The sequence below is a fragment of the Leptonychotes weddellii genome, chromosome 16 (assembly GCF_054177405.1).
Source record: "Leptonychotes weddellii isolate Sample4059 chromosome 16, ASM5417740v2, whole genome shotgun sequence".
NCBI lineage: Eukaryota > Metazoa > Chordata > Mammalia > Carnivora > Phocidae > Leptonychotes > Leptonychotes weddellii.
The window spans coordinates 22,240,119-22,253,778 of NC_138384.1; the positions used below are offsets into that span (position 1 = coordinate 22,240,119).

A 13,660-nucleotide genomic window follows, 5' to 3' on the forward strand; every position below is an offset into this window, starting at 1 on the left:
GGGGCCGTCGGTGGGGTGGACGACCGCTGGGTGTCGATGGCCTCTGTGATTCTAACTGTGGGGTGGAGAGGGGCGGGGGGTGGGCGGATGGGTTGGCCTGGTGGTGGGTATTGAGGAGGGCACGTTCTGCATGGAGCACTGGGTGTTGTGCACGAACAATGAATCATGGAACACTTCATCTAGAACTAATGATGTAATGTATGGGGATTAACATAAGAATAAAAAAATAAAGAAAGAAAGAAAGAAATAAAAAAGAAATAAAAAAAAAAAAAGAATTCATCACCAGCAAACCTATGCTACAAGAAAATGCTAAAGGAGTTCTTCATACAGAAGGAAAATAATAGCAGATGGAAATATGTACCTACAGAAAGCAATTAAGGGCACCAGAAATAATAAATATGTGGTAATTATAACAATTTCCTCTTCTTTTTATTTTTATTTTATTTTTTATTTTATTTATTTATTTATTTTTCCCTTCTTTTTAATACCTGTAAAATGAATCAAATGTGTACAATAAAAAATAATAGTGTTTTGTAACACCTATAAACATATTTAGAAGTTAAAAGTATGACAACAATGTTATCACCACCAGCAGGGGGCAGAATAGAAGTATACAGGAAGTCATAGAACATTACTTAAGTTATAATTTAAAGATGTACAATGAGAAATGATGGAGATTTCTCAGAAGGACACAAAAGCACACTGATGGGACTCCCATTCTGGACAAATTTGAGCATCTAAATAAATCATTATATTATATTATAATCCATTAAATCAATTAGGACTCCATGAATTCATATTGATGCAATAAATGGACAAAGTAATTAGGGAAGAAGGGAAAGCTCTTCTTTTATTTTACCCCTGAATTTCATACTTTCCTGATGTATAAAGCAGCTTTTTTCACCATTCATACACATGAATGTTGTTCTGTAGACCCAGTCTAAATTCCACTTTCTGTTATAAATTGGTAAGCTAGTTCAATAATATGAAAGGCTCATTAAACTGCACAGCCTACTTGATTGAAGGCATGAAACAAAACTTTATCTATATTTGGAATTTTTCTTGTTATTGCTTTTATTGATTTAGAAACACAATTTGATTTTTCATTTGCTTAGATATCTCCTGTCTATATATTTTACAATCTTTATGAAAATTCTGTTTTCATGATATGCCTAGTCCAGTTTTGAAATCCAAGGGAAAAAAAGCATATGACTTTGATAAACAGATAATTCAATGGACTCTTTAAACTTTTAAAATGCAGCTATGTGTTCAAAGTTAGTACTGAACTTGATCTATTTGGGAATTTTTGAATCCAGAAATAACCACTTATGTGTGAAACTGCCAGATATGTGTGCACTCCACTCCCCCCATAATTGACAGAGATCAAGTTTATTCCTTCTCAACAATAAAATAAAATTAACTACTACCCTCTTAAGACTAGCTACAGAAATAAGATAGAAAAACCTTTTTCGTCTCTCTTGTTCTTTATATCTCATACCACATATATTGCAAAAATGGCCATTGCAGTAAAATATAACAAAAACTTTGGAAAGCAGAGCCTTGTCATTTAGGGCATATAATAAGCTTCATATATCTTGGAAAAAAGAAAAAAATACTATCTCAGATAGAAAGTAACAGAACTCAGTTTCCTTCCTTCCTTCCAACCATCCTATTTATTGAGTGCCAAATATGTGCCAAAAACTATTCTAGGTTCAAAATGTAAACTCCTTATATTCAACTTTCATATGCTGACCATCACCATCCCACCTTACAAAAAAATTCTAATAACATTTTATCGTCTGAATTAAATATGGATTATTTTCTTAAATCTATAAAAATTCCTAAGTATAATCTAGGTATTAGACTAATAATAAATAGTATTAAAATAATTTGGAATGACTGCTGATAGAAGTTTTAATAAATACAGGTTCTGGATTTATTTACAGACAGCTACTAGACATAACTTAGAAAATTATCTTCAAATAATAAAAAACTAACTGAAAGCCTTAAAAAGAATAAAGTGATCTTTATTACTTCAGGAAAGAAATTACCTGGTCTTCACCCTAGATATATTTTAATATCAAATGGCAGAAGGTGAAGACATACTGTTATCTGAACCAAGAAGATTAGTATTTTCACGTCTAAAATTTATTACAGATGGTAGCCACGAGACAACTCTATCATAAAGAAAAACATTATTTTTTTTAGTTGTTTTTTTACTATAAAATCACTGAATCTTTCCTTCACCAACAAAACACCTATCTACACTCTCAGTGTTTCAAGGCCTTTTTTTCTTAAGATTTTTTATTTATTTGAGAGACGGGGAGAGGGACAAGTAGACTCAGCATTGAGCACAAAGCCCAGCAAGCCCGACACAGGGCTCAATCCCACAACCTTTAGATCATGACCTGAGCCAAAATCAAGAGTCAGAGGCTCAACCGACTGAGCCACCCAGGTACCAATTAAGGTTTTTGTTTGTTTGTTTGTTTTTAACAGACTGAATGAATAAGATGGTTAACTTAATCACAACAGTCAATACTAGAATGATAGTGTTGAACTTTTCCAGATAAAATCATTATAGACCTTGATAATCCTCCACTTGCTCTGTTAAAAATTCAAGCCTTCTAAGCCAAAAATATGATTTGAGTTACTGGGTTATTATATAGTAAAATGTTATCAAAATTTTAGCATTACAATTAAAGGTAACAATAATCAAAAACCAAGTAATCCAAAAGCCTCATGCTTGTCTCTTGAAGTCATCCGACTTCAAGAAGGATTAAAGTTAAAAACACGCAAACAGGGGCGCCTGGGTGGCTCAGTCGGTTAAGCGTCTGCCTTCAGCTCAGGTCATGATCCCAGAGTCCTGGGATCGAGCCCCGCATCGGGCTCCCTGCTTGGCGGGAAGCCTGCTTCTCCCTCTCCCACTCCCCCTGCTTGTGTTCCCTCTCTCGCTGTGTCTCTCTCTGTCAAATAAATAAATAAAATCTTTAAAAAAAAAAAAAAACACGCAAACAGAACGAAGAGTATTTAAACATCAAACTCCATCAAATAACATGAAGATATATTAAAAACATGAAAAATCAAAATGTAAAAAGTTACTTGCCCCTTATTTAATAATATGGAAAATCATCCAAGTTGTGAATAGTGTATTAGCTTCTGGAGCCTAGCAAATTCTTTATTTATCTGCTTATTTTGTTAATAGTAGCATAAACTTCTAAAAGCCTCATGCCTATAAAAATCTGAGTCAACAAGAGGGCCAGGATGATTATGATGTGCATGCATAAAACTTGATATATGCAAGGGGTGAAAGCCCCACTCTTGTTTTCCCCAACTAACAAAACAGTGCAAGGGAGGAAACAGATGGACCCAAGAAAGCCAGGGCAGAGCATGTGGGAAAAATACTTGAAACACAGAATTACAGAAATACAATACTTGATTGAGATAGTCCTAAGGCTGTGCTTTCGATAATGAAGACAGAATCATCCAGATCAATTATTCATAGGTGTGATTACCAAACTAGCCTCCCACCGAGCATTGTGAGGCTGTGTGCGATAAATATATGAGCATGAGACTTTACGTCTACGTGCGTGTCTTCAGCCTCAGGTGAGGAGTTAGGTAGGACATCTGAATTTGGGTAGTTCTTGATTAAGCAAAACAGAAAGTTCTCAGGAATGGCCCTGAACCTGTTTCGTGTATCAGAAGAGGATTAGGGGGTGAGCACTTATTTAGCCACTGAACTACTTTTCAGGTGAATCCTCTGACCCAGCTGATGTTAATAACTCCTTTTCTGTCCGGAGCTTTTATGTCTGCTGTCCTGTGAAACATCCTTTGTCCCAGATTTTTGTTGGACTCACTCAGATTTCATTTCACCTATTTTCCCTCACCAACCTATCTAGAGACCCCGGAATCATTCCCACCCCAAGTGCTCTACCACAAGACTCTGCTTCATTTAATTCATAGTACTTATCACTAGGTAAAAATACCTCAAAAAGAAGTACCTTCCCTGCTGAACTGACCTGCCCTCACTTATAATGTAACCTCTTTTGACAGCAGGGATTTTTATGATTTTACTGAATAGATGCTCTATACTCAACTCCTATTAGGTGACCAATAAATGTTTATTGAACCGTATCAACCAGAATTTAGGACGGCTTTTATTACAAAGTAACCTCTCCAGAATAGAACTGAAAAGATTTACCTAGATCCAATATGCCCAAATGTGTAATGAGAACCCTGAGTGTTTTACTCTATGTTAACCTGACTGTAAATATAGATAACAGACCACATGGGGGCACATATCAGGTTACAAAACGATTGTATAGTTCTTTCTCGGTAAGAAACTGAGAAGAACCGTGAGCCAGTGTAATTGAGATAGTAGTGTCCAGATCGCAGGATGAATAAATTATCTCTGTGCTGGTCTGGTCTTTCTTCTCCTTTTTAATGTGTCCTCAGGTGCTGGGATACCCTGGTGTGTACTACAACTCGGTTTCTTTCAGGCTTCAGAATCCTTACTAGCATGACTTATGCCTGGTCTTATAACTGATCATAGTATTTTTCCAGTTTGCAATGTTTATCAATTGATCACTATCGCATTTGCTCTACTAATATATACTTTGCCACCCACCCACACCCATGATGTATTCTTTTTTTCTAATCTAGTGATTTGCAACCCTACTTGCACATTAGAATCAACTTGGGAGCTTTTAAAGGTAATACTGCCAAAGCCCCATTCTAGAGCATTAAATCAGAATCTATGAGGGTGGGGCTCTACTATGTCATTTTGAAAGCTCCCTAGGCAATTGTAATGGGCAGCCAAGGTTTAGACCTACGGCTTCAACCTGAATGCCATGACTCAGCATCTCCTTTCTCTCTCGCCCTCTCTCTCGGTCATGCTACAGTGATCATAATGTTTGTAATTCTACTCCTCTGGTGCCAATTGCCATTCCCTAGGTCAATCTCAGCCAATAAAGAGTGCCTACTGTGAAGAGAAGTCGATACCATGCTATGTCATGTGTGTATGTACATATGTATGTTTGTAGCCTTATATCTGTCAAGATGGTTTCATAACAATATACTAATACATCCATCTATCCATGTATCTGTGCATAACTCTGGGTCTTTTCAGAGATGCTGTACTTCAGACAAGAGCTACCTCACCTCCTTCCAGGTGAGACACTGGGGGAAAAAAACCCTCTTCCAAAATGCTCCCAGGAAATTTCTGTAGATAAATTCGTGAAAGAGGCTTAAATGCTTCATTTTAACTGGAATGAATTCTGCCTAATACACACCTTAATGGACAGATAATCTCTCATTGCAACCAGTCATCTTCCTGTAACCTGTTTATTTAAAAAAAAAATTTTTATGCTGGAGACATTTCTTGTTATAAATCTCCTATTGTTATTTGTATACATAAAGGTAAACTATTTTTAAACTTATTACCATTGCCAACTTTAAAAATATATATTCAGGATGTACTGGAACATGTGAAAATTGCAAAACAAAATGAAAGCAACCTAAATTTTGAAATAATGACACTAACAGAAAACTATTAAAATAATAAAGGCCAGATGACTATTCCCAAATCCTACTTCCCTTCCCTGGGGAAGGCCCAGGAAAGTTCAGGGTATGTTTTCCAAGAGGAAAAAAAAAAAAATGTCTCTAAGCGTTTACAAATACATGCAAACATACAGTTGCTATATTTTGAACATAATTGGTTTTTGTTTGTTAACTCTACCTTATTTGCTATGTGTGTTTTCTATCATTCCAGTACCAAGATGGTGAGAAGCCCTCTGCCTCTAGACCCTTACACAGGTTGTTGGAGCATTAATACATGCCAAAACTCACAACAAGACATAGCTTTTGAGACGAGACGCCAGTGATAATCCTGTTTACTTCTTCAGATTATGCCTGAATATTTTTAAGGGGACATGAATTGTTACGGTGATGGGAGTCAGGTGTCAATCTGGAGATGGAACAATACTTCAAGGAAAATTCTGTGGAGCCAGAACTAAAACATCACATTAATAGTCCTATTTTGCTGTTTTCCAAGATTGCCTGAGCAAGATCACCCCCTGCTTTCTCTCTATTAACTTCAGAGAGGAAGGAGAAAGATCTGAGCTATTAAGTGCGGGCAGGAGGGGTAGAAGAAGTGATATTCCAGTTATGTGCAGATATATGGGTAGATGGATATACAGTAAATTAGTAAGTTGGCACCAGAGGGGTAGAATACAAACATTATGATTTGAAATGTTGGGGTCTGGGAGCAAAAGGTCAAGAAGGAATTCTTGAAACATCCTCGGTGCAAAAAAAAGGTGGGGTTTTTTTTTTTATGATTTTATTTATTTACTTGAGAGAGAGCTCAAGCAGGGGAGAAGCAGAGGAGGGGGGGAGAAAGAGTCTTTAGCAAACTCCTTACCCACAGGGCTCTATCTCATGACCCTGAGATCATTACCTGAGCAAAACCAAGAGTCAGAAGCTTAACCCACTGAGCCACCCAGGTGCCCTAAACAGGTGGTTTTATTAAAGCATAAGGACAGGCCCCGCGGGCAGAATGAGCTGCACTGGGGTTGTGAGGAGTGACTGATTATAGACTTTCAAGTTGGGAAGGAGTCAGGAGAGCCTAAGTCTCAAAGAATTTGGAAGCAAGGTTTTCAGAACCTTGAAGGGCTAGCTATTATTAGGATAAGGTCATTTACTGCTGCCTACTAAAACCTTAGTCATGAGACCCTTTTTAGATGCGTTATCAGTGGACCACATGTTTGGAGGATAGTTGCTAACATATATCTTGGGGGAGTGGGGGCGAAGGGTAGAGATAAAGGAGGCTTCCAAAGGGATTTCATATGTTAAAAACCACACAGGATCCTGGAGGTGTGGCTAATGTCAAGCTAAGGTTGCCTTTTCTTCTAGCAAAGTATTAACATGGAGATAGTAAAGCTCCTTGAGGAAGGTCACTTTGCTGTCTCAAGTACTCATCAATGGGCTGTAAATTGTAAGGAAATTTAAATTTTTTCTGTATTTCTTTTGCCTTTGTTCTCCACATTGCCACCCATTTGTAAAAGAATAGTTAACGCTTGTTTAAAATGTGTAGGGCCCTCACCCAACCATGCCAGCACCTTGCTCTAGGGCTTCCAGCCTCCAGAACTTGACTGGGTTCAAGACGGCAACGTAAAAAGAACCTCAACTCACTTCATCCCACCGACAAACCAAATCTGCGTCTAGATATAGAACAACTTCCTCTAAAAAAAAAACCTAAAACCTTGTGTGAGCAACCCCTGCATATCCCATGAAAGAAGGCCCACACAGAAGCAGGTAGGAGAGTCTGAGGCACAGTCTCACCACAGGCCGCCCAGTCCCACCCACCCCCTGGCGTCCATAGCCACCTACAGTCCCAGCGGAACTCAAAACCAGGAGTTTCTCCCTGAATGCAAAGGGTTTGAACCCCACACCAGTCGCCCCAACTTTTAAGCCCTGCAGCTGAGGGAGAAGCCCCCAAAACATCTCACTTTTGAAAACCAGGAGGGCTCCAGGCGCCGAGATTCACAAGGCTACGTATCAATCTGAGAACCGTGGACTCACCTGCCCCAGGGCTCAGCGCAGAGACAGCAGTTCCCGAGGTGTCCAGACCTTCTGTGAAAGACGCTCATTTGCTAATCTGAAAGCATCGGCCTGAGGAGGGCAGGCATCTAATTTAAGACACATTTAGGGGATGCTGGCAGGCAGACAGCACCTCCACGCTCTCCTTCCGCCCTGCTCTAGCAGCTGGCCACCATCTTTTAACTCCAGGCTCCTCCCCCCGCCAGGTGCCACCCATCATCTACATACGGGGAATTCCTTTCACCCTCAGCTCTTCCTTAGCTGATAGGTTGATTATTAGCCGTAAATTAAAGTGCAAAGGAAAACTTCCTCTTAGTGGACTCAAAGTTTTGAGGGTTCTAGACTGTTCTTAAAACTAGAATTACATTCTTTGTGGCTCAGTTATTAAGCGTCTGCCTTCAGCTCAGGTCTCCTGGGATCCAGCCCTGCATTGGGCTCCCTGCTCCGTGGCGGCCTGCTTCTCCCTCTCCCTCTCCCCCTGCTTGTGTTCCCTCTCTCGCTGTGTCTCTCTCTGTCAAATTTTTAAAAAAACTTAAAAAAAAAAAAAAAAAACTAGTTACATTCTTAAGTCTGAACAGACTGAAGAAGGGTTTAAATATTTATAAAAATCATTAGGAGGGGCGCCTGGGTGGCTCAGTCGGTTGTCTGGCTCTTGGTTTCGGCTCAGGCCCTGATATCAGGGTAGGGAGATGGAGCCCAGCCTCTGGCTCTGTGCTTAACGGGGAATCTGCTTGAAGAGTCTCTCCTCGCCCTCAGTCCCTACCTACCCCCCGCCACAGCTGGTGCGCACAACTGCTCGCCTACGCACACGTGCGCGCACGCGCTCTCTCAAATAAATAAATAAATCTTTAAAAAATCATTAGATGATAATTTCTGTATGTTCTGCTGGGAGACCATAGTTTGCTTGGTGCTTTAAATCTAAGTGTAGTGGGGCGCCTGGGTGGCTCAGTTGGTTAAGCGACTGCCTTAGGCTCAGGTCATGATCCTGGAGTCCCCGGATCGAGCCCTGCATCGGGCTCCCTGCTCGGCGGAGAGTCTGCTTCTCCCTCTGGCCCTCTCCCCTCTCACGTGCTCTCTCTCTCTCATTCTCTCTCAAATAAATAAATCTTTAAAAATAAATAAATAAATAAATCTAAGTGTAGAAACTGTGAATGTGTCATTAGCACTGGTCTTTCCATTTTTCTGATTCACTTGATCATCTAGGAAAGACCCACAGAATGTTTTCCAAAATGTTCTGGAGGATTCATCTATGACCGGATTCATTTATTCTCGTCACTTTGAAGGCCTGGCCTCGTTCGTGCAGTCTCTTGTATCCTTGGCCAGCACTTGATGTGATTCCTGTGACGTGAGACCCTCCTGGCTCCCTCAGCTTCTTCCAGTCCAGCCCTGCCCATTGTTCTCTGTCACAATTGCCAGGGACTTTTGATTCAAAAAGCTTCCTCTGAGGCAGGAGTTTCTGTTTTTCCAAAATGCAAATTGTTAAATAAAATATTTTGTGGTCAAAAGAAAAAAAAAAAAAAAGGCTTCTCCAGGATGCTGGGCCTAGATCCAGCCTCTCTATCCTGGCCCACGTACCCGGGCACTGACCCCAGTCCTGCCCTCTTCCTACTGTTGCCCTCCTCCAACTTGTTTTCTACTCCATTCTGTTTGGTCCACCTCTCTTCCCCACACCTAGCACCCTTTGCCCCAGCCCAAGTTCCCAGTACCTCTGACCCTGTCCTCTCTACAATGAGGTTCAGTATGTGGCCACCATGTCCACTGAGCATCCAGTGTGTTTCAATTCTACCTGAAGAGCCTCTATATCAGATCAATCAACTCCACCCAGATCAAAACCCTAAAGCTGGAAGTGCTGAACAACCTAGTTAATGAAACTAGAATCCTTACTGTCCTACAGAAATTCCAGACCTATATTCACAGCATGGACAAGGACTTTATGGCACCATGATCCAGGCCACTGGATGCTGTGCAACTAACATAGGACGAGTCTGTGACACCTGCCTCACTGGCCTGGTGTAGCTACTGTTTCACTGTGATGAACTATTCATCACAGAGTCAGTGGTCATCATTAAGAAGCTGTTGCAGATGCAGCCCCACAGCATGAGGAGGTCTTAAGCTGGCAAAGCTCACAGATAACACCTAAGTGCTCATGGCCTGAGCCAGCATCCTGTGGCTCATTGGTGAGTACAGTGAGCATGTCTCCAGTATTCACCTGATGTCCTGGGGAAAATGGCCAAATCCCTCACAGCAGAGCAAGACATCCACAAACTGCAGGTCATCAACCTGGTGGCCAAGCTCTAATTGACCAACCCTAAGCAGACCAAGCTGTTGACCCAGTATATGCTAAATCTGACCAAGTCCCTCCAGAACTGTGATATCTGTGACCTAGCACACTTCACCTGGCAGTTTATCCTCTCTTCAGAGTAGGGTGGAGCCCTCAGCCACCATGCCAAGAAGCTCTTCCTGGCACCCAAACCAGCCCCAGGCTTGCAGTCATCCTTCAAAGACCAGACCACTTCCAGCTGGGCTCACTATCCCACCCATTAAATGCCAAGGCCACAGGCTACCCAGTCCAAACTGGTCAGAGGAAGATCCAAACACATCTGCATGCAACGTGGAGGTACCTAAATGGACCAAGTGCTCAAAATGGAAGAAGGGGAAGGAGAAGAAGAGGAGTCAGGCCCCACAGAGTCCACAGATAGACTCCCAGAGTTCAAGACTGAGTCAGTCAGTGAGAGCAGCAGCTAGAGCAGCTGAAGACTCCAGCAGTGAGTCCAATAATGAAGACCAAGATGAGGGTGAGGAGAAAGGGAGAGGGAATGAGAATGAACACAGTGAGGAGGAAGATGAAGAGAGGAAGATGAAGAAGGTGCCAGAAGGACAAGGAGAAGGCTTGTCTTTGGATGAGGGCAGAGATACCAGCTGTAGCTCAACAGAGTTTGAGATGACATTGGATCCCGAGGAAGAGCAGGAGGAACCTGCCTCCAGAAAAGAAGAAGAAGAAGGAAAACAAACAAAACAAAACAAAACAAAAAACCTCCCAGTGGATCATGTACTCCTGTAGCCAAAGAAATGTCTTTGTTTGATCTAGAGGACTTCCCCCTCCTACTGTCCAGCCTGTGTCTCCCACCATGGTTGTGTTCACCTGTCTGGCTGCTGACCTGGAGGGCCTGACATTCAAAGACTCTCCCCTGATGCCCTTGCTCCCCTTCCAGTGTCAGCGTTGGAAGGCAGGAGCTGCTGCCTTTGTAGCTGGTGAGGGGCTGGCTGTGCACTAGACCTTCAGCAGCCCACCTTTGTCTCCAGGGGCCCCACATTGTATCTGTGCAACCCACTTCTCCAAGAGCTGCAATACCCCCATCAGGAGCCTGCATGGGGTCCCCCTTAAACTGTCTTCTGGCATCAGCACCCTGAAATTGAGTCCCTAGCACCCAGAGAATCTGTCACTGCTGTCACGGTCTTTAATTTCTGGGACTCAACCTAGGTGCTCAACTTCCAGCTGTGAATCCAAACCCAACAGTTCCACGTCTCCATTCAGCCACCCAATGAGTAGCTGATGGCCCCTGCATTCCTGAGTGGGAATGAGTTCAAGAAGGTGCAGGGAAAGCTGATGGACATGAATGAGATCGAAGAAGCTCAAGGTGCCAGACACCTGTTGGAGTGACCACAGGGTGGTACAAAAATGACTGCTACTGTCAGCCTGGAGAGTGTCCTTTGTGGGACATCTGACAAGTACTGGTTTGAAGGGAGGAAGGGAAGATGCTGACCAGTTGGAGCTTGGTCCTGCTGACCCTGGACACCCTGTCTGCTGGAGCTGCCTAGCTGACAGTCAACAGCTTTTAGTCTCCCTTTCTCCCTTTTTCTCTTATCAGATAGTATACAGGGGAACCTCTCTCCCTCTGGTCATGACCACAATCCCCCCCACCCCCACCCAATTCCCCTGCCCATGAGTTCCTAGGACCTGTGCAGAGGGAGACAACAGCTGCTCCCTTCAGTCATCCCATCCCATTCTATAGCTATTTATGTAGCAAAATCTCAGTATTCTCCCTAATACATTTTATAACATATATATATGATACCTAGACTTATTGTGGTCACTTTGCAATATATACAAATATCAAATTATTATGCTATATACCTGAAACTTATATAATGTTGTATGTCAGTTATATCTCAATACAAAAACAAAAAAATACATAAAATAAAATGTGTATTTCTGGGCTATAGTTCAGGAACATTGAATCAGAATATCTGGGGGCAAGCCTAGAAATCTTCCTTTAAAAAGGGTCCAAGATGATTTTAAAGCAGAGTAAAGTTTTTTTTAAAAAAAGCTAATGGTATGCCTTAGACCTCTCTTGTTTCAGCAGTACACCCTCTCCACCCTGGGCTCTTCCATATTGGACCAGCCCTTCGGAGGGGATTCTGGTAAATGGGCACAGAGACACTCGAAAAAGCTACAGAGAAGGAAAGTAACTGATCATCTCTGGAGCCTGTTCGTTCTGCAGGATCTAGCTGACAATAATCAACCAAATGAGTATCTACTAAGACACAGTTCAGGAGAGGCAATTCTTGAAACTCAAGAGTGAGATTTCTAACTTCACGGAGTTTATAATCTGATAGAGGACAAAGCTACACATAAGTTATATAAGGGGAAAAGAAAATATAATCGCCTTAATTACTTGGGTAATTGTATTAACTTTTACATCTACTTTGACTATAGCGGTAGAAACTCTGAAGAGTCTTCTAATCTACCGACTTTCAAATTTCAATTTGTATATATTGCAAAATGACCACAGGATTTTCCATTAAATATCCTAAATGCATAACCATAATTTAGTCTGGATTTTCTAGTCTCTTGTCTAGAAATTTCTTTTGATTTACTCTATCTGTAACAGACTATAAATCTAGAATTTAAAGATATGTTTCCTTTCAAATATCCTGGATTATTTTCTCAAATCATTAAACGATTTCAGGAATTGCATCATTTTGAAATCTTCTGTTGCTTTTGTAGTCAAAAGTAATATGAGACAGCTGTTATTTTTTCATTCATTAGTTCACTCAAAGTAATAAACAGAGTAATCTATATCTTAGTATACTAAAGATTGTTAAAACTTGGTCCCTGTTCTCATGGGCCTGAGAGATAAGGCAGATATATAAATGATCATGATCATATGCCCCAATTTTAGAATGAATATATATATATATTCATTATATATATATACATATATATATTTACTATATAGAATATATCTTGTCCCCTTACTTGGCAGATAATGATTTTAATGGGCATGAAAATGACTGAAATTAGTACAAAGAAAGTAGTTCCATCTAAGTTGGGTGGAAAGGGAACACATATTTTATGCCAGCAAGGATATGGGTAAGTGACAGATAAGGCAAAGAATCTTATTTTAGCAATGCAAAAGTAAAGGACCTGTAATGATATACTCAGTGAAAGGAATGTGCTCCTTAAATAGTCACTATCTGACATGCTTTTTCCATTTGATAACTAGATTAACTGTGACACAATAGGATTTAGGGCATGGGGAGGGAAGGAAGAAGAGCTCTCAACAGAGAACGGAAATAGGACTAGAGTACAGGGTTGCCTTGCCCCACCAAGTAGAGATATGTCATTTGTGAATGAAAGCACCCATCAGAGAATTTCCAGCATGAAATCCTGGGATGGATTCGTTTGTCACCCAGGCTCCTTCTCCTAGCTGTGGCAGGAGTCTCAGATGCTAATTGCCACCATAAATTCCTAGATTTACACACTGAACACTATGACATAATCCTGGAAGAAGACAAGGAGATTGGGGGAGACAAATCTCTTCAGTCCTGCTGTGAGAGTAGAGAAAAACCAACCCAAAATGAACTTGACAACTTTCCCTTTAATTGATTTAAATTAGGAATTCCTCCAACATCCAAACTATTTTCTAATTAAGTTCGATATGAACAATGGCCCATGTTGTAGGTGTTTGAACGGTGAGTTTTCTAAAATAATAATGAATTGGGGATGTAATCTAGTTTTGTGGAGGAGTAATCCATGCAATTCAGATGACATCTTTCAAAACTG

At 41.0% G+C, this 13,660-nt stretch overlaps 1 pseudogene; it reads left to right on the forward strand.

Annotated features, from left to right (window-relative positions):
• Positions 1 to 10,981, forward strand: part of LOC102734831 (AP-3 complex subunit beta-2-like) — a 60,173-nt pseudogene extending 49,192 nt beyond the window's left edge.
• The last annotated feature ends 2,679 nt before the right edge of the window (positions 10,982 to 13,660 follow it).